At 37.7% G+C, this 8,326-nt stretch overlaps 1 protein-coding gene across 1 annotated transcript in view; it reads right to left on the bottom strand.

Moving 5' to 3' along the window:
* The window catches only part of CCDC146 (coiled-coil domain containing 146), a 71,903-nt gene that overhangs the window by 41,761 nt on the left and 21,816 nt on the right, over positions 1-8,326 (bottom strand). The gene's annotated exons all lie outside the window — the stretch shown is intronic.

The following is an 8,326-nucleotide window of genomic DNA, read 5'->3' as shown; positions in this document are numbered from 1 at the left end:
AAAAAAAAAGGTATATAAATATGCCTGACAGATGTCTTATACCAGGTACCTAACATCCTTAATGCGTCCAGAAGAGAGGTACTTGCAGAGTGCTCTTGTGTCTCATAAAGTCAGGATTAAAGTCCCTCTGTTCAAGGGAAGTCTAAGGCTAAGGATCTTGCAAAAATTACTCTCCCCCAAGAAAATAAATGGGCCCAAGTTTAAAAGGGAAGTTACATTTCACCGCCCCTTCTCCTACCACCTCTTTAAGATGCTCATTTGTAGACTTCCTTCTGTTGGGGGTAGGTGCTCATGTTGGTAGTTCCTTCAGTTATCCAATAATTTGTGACATCAAAAAACAAAAGCGGTCAAGGAAAATGGAGAAGTGAGAAGAAAGAGGTTGTCCTGGGTTAGCTATGATGCTCTGGAAAGAATTGAGGTCATTTTGTTTCACTGGCAGTGGATGATCTCAAGCCTGAGTCTGGAATATAGTCACATCATAATTCCTAAGCTGTTGATTCTTCCATGCTCAATCCATGTGAGTTGCTTTTCTCCTCTCCTTTGTTGAGTTTTTTTTTTTTCTTATTATACAAGGATCTGGGACCCTATAAATTTTTAAACACACCCAAAATTGATAGATCATCTGGGTACACTCAAATTTTCCATATTTAAATAAAGAATTATTGGAAAGTTGGATGAAGATTTGGCTGCTTGTGGGCGGATGCTTGGCAACTTTTCTGCTTTCTCCTTGTACTCCAATAAATGTAATTACATTAAAAGTATCTTATTACTGGGTTGACTTGCATCTTTCCCTCTTAATAAAACCTTTCTGTGATGTTTACTGCAGCCTATCAAGCCACCCCTTCTTTTACTTTGTACTTATCTTTAAAACTGATTAACATGTCACACCCCACTGAGTGTAAATTGCTTTGTGGCACCTTTTCGGGCTATCTGGCTCCCCAAGGCTTTGCTTTTCTATCAGAAATTAAAATGCTAATTTTATTTTTTGGTCAGTGGAAAGTCCACGAAATGACAGTTCTCTGAGAACTCAAAGAACTCGAAGAACTTTAATGTTCTCAGTTTGGATTTTTATGTCTTTTTCATGTCTTATTTCGGAGCTCGCCAGAAATGAAAAGACTTTTGCCAAATTTCAAACTTAGTATAATTAAGTAATTTGAATTTTGGTCTATTGCTTTGCATGCRTCTGAAGAAACACACTGAAAAAAGGAAGGAAGATCAAAACAACTGCATCAAGATAGTATATATAAAAATCACTTACTCATAATCATTATAAAAGTGGAACAGCTGAAGTCTTTCTAGCAAAGACTTTAACATTCCCTAAAATCTCAGCATTTCAGAGGTGGGTTGGATTCAGTGGACTGGATTCTGTGACTCTTTAATCATATTTTCCACCTTTTTTTCTAAGCTGTGAGTTGTGTAATTATTTGTAACAAGACATTATGACTTCACTAACAGTTATTTTAATGCAGAATAATCTACTAATTTACATTAATGCTGTTTATTTCCAGCATCTGAAAGGTGTCCTCAAATGAGTCTTTTGCCTCGTAACAGGACACAACGAAAAACTATCATGACATTAATGTATCCCACTGTTTGTATAATCTCAGGATTTAGTACAACATTAGCCACTTGGCAAGCAGTTCTTGCTAAGCTCCTATGTGAGGTTTGGAACTTGCTCTTTATGTTGTTTATTTGAGGATTTTCTTTTATTTCTTTTGGACATTATGTAAATGTTTAAACATTCAGGGAGGAGAAGGACAGGACAGAACAGGACAGGACAGAACGGAGAGCTCTGCATCCTCTGTCCGAATCCCCAGTGAGCCCCCAGTGTGGCCTGGGCACTTGCCCCACAGCCCAAGTGTTTCTCAGGCCGGGGAGGAGGCTGCTCCTCCCTTCCATGTTTCACAGATACATCCGCAGTGTGAAGGCAGGAACACGTACAAAAACACTGAAATATTTTGTGGCTCTTGTATTTCTGTCCCCWCTGGCGGCTCTGAGTCTCCAGAGCATCCAGACCATCCTTAGAGAAGCTGAGCTTAGCCTGCCTTTCTTGGAATCTCCAAACCACCTGCAGGAAGGTGTGTGGGGATAATATGACATTTGGAGCACACACAAACGTATATTTATTTTGTAGAGAACAACAAAACTGATTTCTCTGCTTGTTTACACCCTTATTAGCTTTGGATTTCAGTACGTTCAGACTGCATCTGGTTCATATTTCAAAGCTTTTTCTGCAGCATCATAATTTTTTTAACCAAATGCTGAGATTGTTTTCAAAGGTTTTAAGGAGCAGAGCAAAAATTATGCACTCAGGATAAAATTTCAGATAGACAAATGAACCTATTCCATTAAAAAGTTCACAATATTGAAGCAATAAGCAGCCAATATCTTAAAATCCAAATTAAAAAGATATTTAGAGAAAAAACGTTTTTGTTTCTTGAAGAAGGAAAGGTCAAAAGACAAGGAATATGACAGCTTCTCCTCAGAAAGTTTCCCATATCCTTTCAGTTAAACAAATAGTCTTAAAATTTTTCACTGTTTAAAATGATGCAATATATCATGTTAAATTTTGGTGTCTAATGATGTTTTTCGATTAAAAGCGATAGCTGGAATTGACAGGGATATGCTAACAATAAAATGCATAAAACTGCAGATAGTAACTTGGCTTCTAAATAGCCAAACCGGGTCTTTTAGAGTGTTCTCAGTTTCTGAGAGCTTCTGTGATTTCTCATAAATTCACATCTTGGCTCCTTCTAGGTGGGACATTCCAATATGAAGAAACCCAAAAGTTTAAGAAAACTGTAAATTTAGAGAGCTAACATTTGTCACCTGTGAGGCAGGAGATTTCTTCTGAAAACACAAGGAATGCTCTAGGCATCCCCAGTCCAAGTGTCAGAGTTTAATACACTGAGGATTTCTGTGATAGATTCATCTGCTTTCCTCAGAAATACAAAGGATAATTTTGACTTCACCACTTTGGCACAGGATTTGAGGTATGGACTTTACCTCTAAATGCTGTTGGCAACTGGACTAATGAAAGGATAAGGATTTAATGCCTTGCTAGATAAGCAAATAGGCAAAAATCAACTGGCATTGCTTTAAATAACTTTTTTTTTTTTAATAGTCAACTTGAGAAAATGGTAAAAGAATAATGTAAATTAGATCAATTTACCAAATGGTCTTACTTTTTCAAGCAATGAAATTTGGTCCAGAAAAACAACATGAAAATTTCCCCAGACACCTATGATGAAATTCCAGTTCCTAGGAATTGTCCTACAGATATTATTTTCTAATACAAAGACAAGATTAAATTCCATTCAGATCAGACTGTGTTATAGAAGTTTTCCAGGTAGAGGCAATATTTGTATAGCCCATTTTGCCATAAAGAGAAGTTTTCCCTGCATGTGTCCTATACCATTTAGAAGACCGGAAATTACTGATTTCAATCTTTGCCTTATAATTTTTTTATTTTATTTCTTAATTCTAATCTGTGAAGACACCTTACACTCTAGAAAAAAAAATGAAAACCTCATTCTTTGTATTTTCTCCCAGAATTTTGATTTCAGTCTACTTTCTAAAATTCATAAGAAACAAGCAGGCAACCTGCTGATGTTGGCTTGATGCTGTGGTCGAAAGAACTAAGCCCTATTCCCGCAGGTGGGATGAACCTCTTTGTCACCTCCAGCAACACAGGGAGCCAAAGATGATATAGTAGCTCCGAGACCAGATGTTTAGATGACCCAAGTTTTGTTTTTAAAGGGAAGTGTTACATCAGAATCCCTCTATGTCCAGTAAATATGTTCATGACACATTTGGGAACGGGGAAAGTACAAACAGGAGCAGCGACACAGCAGATGATTAGGGGAAGGATACACAGTGTTTCAGCCATGAGTCATTCTTTCAGAGAGAAAGGTTATATTGGTAAAAGGTGAGGAGAAATGTCATGTGATTCTTGAATTAACACTGTCTGTGGGACTGACAAATGAAAGGCATAACTCTTCTTGTCTCTAAGCCCACACCAACTGACAGCGTGCAGCTTTTGAAGGATAGGATGGAAAGTTCACAGGGAAAGTCTTCTTACTAGAAAAACAGAAAAATATTTGACACTCAATTTTCTCAACATTTAATGTAGGGTGTACCCAGTCACATCTGGAGCCATGTGGCTATTGGCTGCACAAATGAGTAAAGAAATGGCATCATTCAGCTATGCAAATATACTAATATATTTGAAATATATGCAAATATACTAATATATTTGAAACACAGGAAGTTCCATCTCCAGGTGAGGAGGAACTTCTTTACAGTGAAGGTGACAGAGCCCTGGAACAGGCTGCCCAGGGAGGTTGTGGAGTCTCCTTCTCTGGAGGTCTTCAAAACCCACCTGGGATGCCGCCTTGTGCCACATGCTCTGGGTGTCCCTGCTTGAGCAGGAAGGTTGGACTAGATGATCTCTAGAGGTCCCTTCCAACCTTGAATATTCTGTGATTCTGTGATTCTGCAATATACATGCAATTGCTAAAAAAATCAGTCTGAGAAATGTTGGTACTCACTTGTATTTTGATAGTCTTTTATACCAACACAGCATCACTGAAGGACTCACAGCCTACTAKGTAGCAAAGGACTTCACTTTCAAAAAGCTCTATGCAGGTGATGGTATAAACAAGAGACAAATGGAAAGTCAGGGCACACATAAATACATTATCTATAGTCCTAACTATAGTTACAGCAGATATATCCCTGGTTTGCATTAAATGGAATTTCTACAATTTCATTTCTTTATTATGGATGGATCAACCAGGCATCTTATAATGAAAAGGAAACTGCTGAAAGCTTTATAAAACTAACAAACAATTAACCAGGAAAATAGTACCACAAATTCTTTCCCAAGGCTCAGTTAGTAACAGTGGTTTTATACCCCTTTCATGGGAACAGGCAGTCCCRATGTGAAGAATATTAAAGCCCCCACCAAGATGATACAAGGTCAGGAATGCTGGGCCTGGCAGCCCGTGCTCTTGGGGATGGCTCGGGTAAAGCAGGGATAACGGCCTAGGACAGGCTGGAAAACAAAGAGTCGATTTAAAAGTCAATCCATGGAGCCACTTCTATGTAATCTATATATATGGCATTAATAACTAAGCTTCTATGGAACAGGAATCYCTTTTACTCCTCTGCTGTGTTGAACAGGCAGTCCTAGAATCCAGTGCACAATCTAGAGACTCCTTTAGTAAAAAGGAAACACTGCATAAAGAAATATCATTGAATAAAAGAATGAAAATAATGGTGTTAATCAGAAGGAATCCTAAATCTGAATTTGTTTGTAGATATAGAAACCATAGTTTCTATATCTGTTTCTATATCTATACAGAAACATAGTTCCAYATCCCATTTCTGCCACCAAACTGGCTTATCTGATCACCCCCAGATCTGCTTCAAGTTTTGTTTATTTAAACTGCTTAAACAAACCAAGGTTTGGCAGCAGCTCCGTGGCAGGAGATGGTAGCAGAAACCTGGATCCCAAACAGATGGCAAGGTGCAGTGTTTTAAATTGCCATAGTCACTAGTTAAATGAGCATCTGCTCGCAATCTTACCTTTCTTGTTTTCTATTTGACTTTTCTGTTTGATCTACATTCTATGATCTTCCAGGAAAAAAAAAAATACTCAAAAAAATCATGGGAAATGGTTCATGCTACTACTGATAAATGTTGAATAAACAATCGTAGCACAAGTTTGTTAAAACAAAATATATCGCAGTGCTAAGGCTGTTTAACCTTCCAGSCAATCAGTAGTTGTGGGAACAGAGTGAAAATATGCAGAATTATAGAATTTCATGAGCTCTACATTATTTTCTTTATGATTGGAAAGATATGTCTTTAAGAATAAGATCAGTTCAAATAAAAATAAATTCAAATAAAAATAAATTAATAATGTTTAGAAGAGATGAAAAGCTATAAGAAAGAGACTTTTAAGCAAATATGGAACATTGATGGAAAAGTCTCATTTGTCATCATCAGTTGTTAATCAGATCTCTTAAACAGATAAAAAAAAACTCATAGTTTTCGCTTAGGTTTAACTATTACACATAACATTCYGGAAAAGTGATGTGGAAAAAAAAAGGGATGTGGAAAAGTTCCATTTGGGAAAACTTTCATGATTGTAAATAAACTCTGTAGTTCTTGATTTTCATCTGATCTAGTATTTCTGCATCAGCATCTTACCACTCAGTGACTCTTCCAAGGATTCCACAAGGATTTTTTGTGAAAAACTCCATTTTGAAAGTTTGCTTCACTTAACTCTAGGAAGTTATGGAGATACGAAACACAAAAACATCAAAAATCAAGGGTATAATTCTACTTCTAGATACCTGGCCAATTGTTGTGAATGGGAATAAAACCCAGTCCTCAGTTCCAACACTTTTCTCCATAGAAGAGAAGTTTTGGGCTCTGAAAAGACTGCTCAGAGAACATGAGCAGAGCATTAGACTATYGAGATGAGAGGGACTACAGAGCACCTCAAATCACAGAAAGCTCATCCAAAGGAGGCAGGTAACATCCCAAATCCCAGATACACTGGAGACCAAGGAATGATTGTCTTAGGAGAAAATGTTTAAAAGGCTGRGATTATGTTGCTGTCTGAACTTCCTTTTCTTTGATATTCACCATTACTAGAAATTTCTGTCCTTCTTGAAGCCTCTCAGATTCTTAACCTTCCAGGGCAGCACAATAATCACAAATATTTGATAGGGACTAGAGGACTTCCAAGCCAGTTCATAACTCATTGGTGACCAAATACCATCATTACTAATTTTACAGATGCAAAGTAGTTTGTCCAATGTGAAGACAAACAGGATAAAGTAGCAGAGCAGGTAGTAAACTAAACGAGGGAGCCTGGTCAGCACAGAAACAAAGTTTTGCCATTGGGATGTCCACTGTGAAAGGTGGAAATCCAAGGAATTGCAAGGAATTGCCCATCCCCTAGTCCATACAGGAATGTGAAGGGCTTGTTGCAGCAGGTTTACCTGGTGGCTTTTCCCCAAGCCMCTGGCTGCATTATCAGCGAGTGCGTGTGGGCTCTATAAAAACTAGAGACATTCCAGAGATCAGGAACTCAGGCAACATGTGTGTGATTAGTGTCTGTTTAATGTTTAATTTGCAGTAGGAGTAATTGCAAGAAGGGTTTAGAGAAATAAACCGCTCCCGTAGGATCAATTAAACAGCAACTAGTGGCAATATGCTTGGTTAATACACTAGTGTTAATAGGCTAGCGTTAACAGGCTTTCCTCAGGCAAGGTACTCAGCTCTTGACAGGGCTGTGAATGCACCAAAGATACCAGCTGAGCTCTGTTTCGGAGCACAAGGGAAGAAAAAGTTGTCTGTCGGTGACAGTGCATGGGCAGCGCGTGAGAGAGGTAAAGGTGGCTGCCAAGGGAAGGTGGAACCCAAGTGAGTAAGGGCAGGGGAGTTGGCATCTAGAACAACAGCCTGTATTTCATCTGGTGGATTAGTCACGAAAAATAAATGATTAACTCTTGAAGCTGACACAAGGTGCAATAAAAAGAATAATAATAAAAAAAAAGAACTGAAAGGCAGGAATTCAGGAAAGAATACCTTAAACAGACAGATCATAGCTACTTCCCTAGCTCCCAGCCTAGCTTTTGACTTACAGCTTTGGAGCAGCACTCGGAATGCCAGGCTTTGCCCTGGGCTTTCTGCAGAGCTGACACAACACTTAGGATCTCAAAAATCTTGTTCCCTTTTTTTCTTTTCTTTTCTTTTCTTTTCTTTTCTTTTCTTTTCTTTTCTTTTCTTTTCTTTTCTTTTCTTTTCTTTTCTTTTCTTTTCTTTTCTTTTCTTTNTCTTTTCTTTTCTTTTCTTTTCTTTTCTTTTCTTTTCTTTTCTTTTCTTTTCTTTTCTTTTCTTTTCTTTTCTTTTCTTTTCTTTTCTTTTCTTTCTTTTTATTTTATTTTATTTTATTTTAATCTAAGTTTAAGAGGCAAAGGGACAGACTGCTGGGAGGCTGGCTGAAGAATTTCAAAAGGAAAAGGTGACAGTGCTGAGCTACCTCTGGGTATCCAGCAACCTGCTCTGGATAGGACATTCTCCAGAGGAAAATCCTTCCTTGGATGCTGGCTCAGAATCACACAGAAATGAATTTGACTTGTGATGGCCCAGATCACRAATATTCCAAATAACTATTTTAAGTACTGTTAGCTAAAATAATAAGAAAAAAGGAGTTGCTTATCCTCCTTGGCTTGTGACTTTATTCTGGAAAAAAATTTGGAATGAAAATTATGTGTATTTTGTTATATTTGGGATTTTAATCATTCTT

This window comes from Nothoprocta perdicaria, unplaced genomic scaffold (genome assembly GCF_003342845.1).
Source record: "Nothoprocta perdicaria isolate Ctin4 unplaced genomic scaffold, notPer1 scaffold_44, whole genome shotgun sequence".
Taxonomy (NCBI): Eukaryota; Metazoa; Chordata; class Aves; order Tinamiformes; family Tinamidae; genus Nothoprocta; species Nothoprocta perdicaria.
The sequence above is the reverse complement of the archived record's forward strand: the minus strand, read 5'-3'. Positions and strand labels throughout refer to the sequence as shown.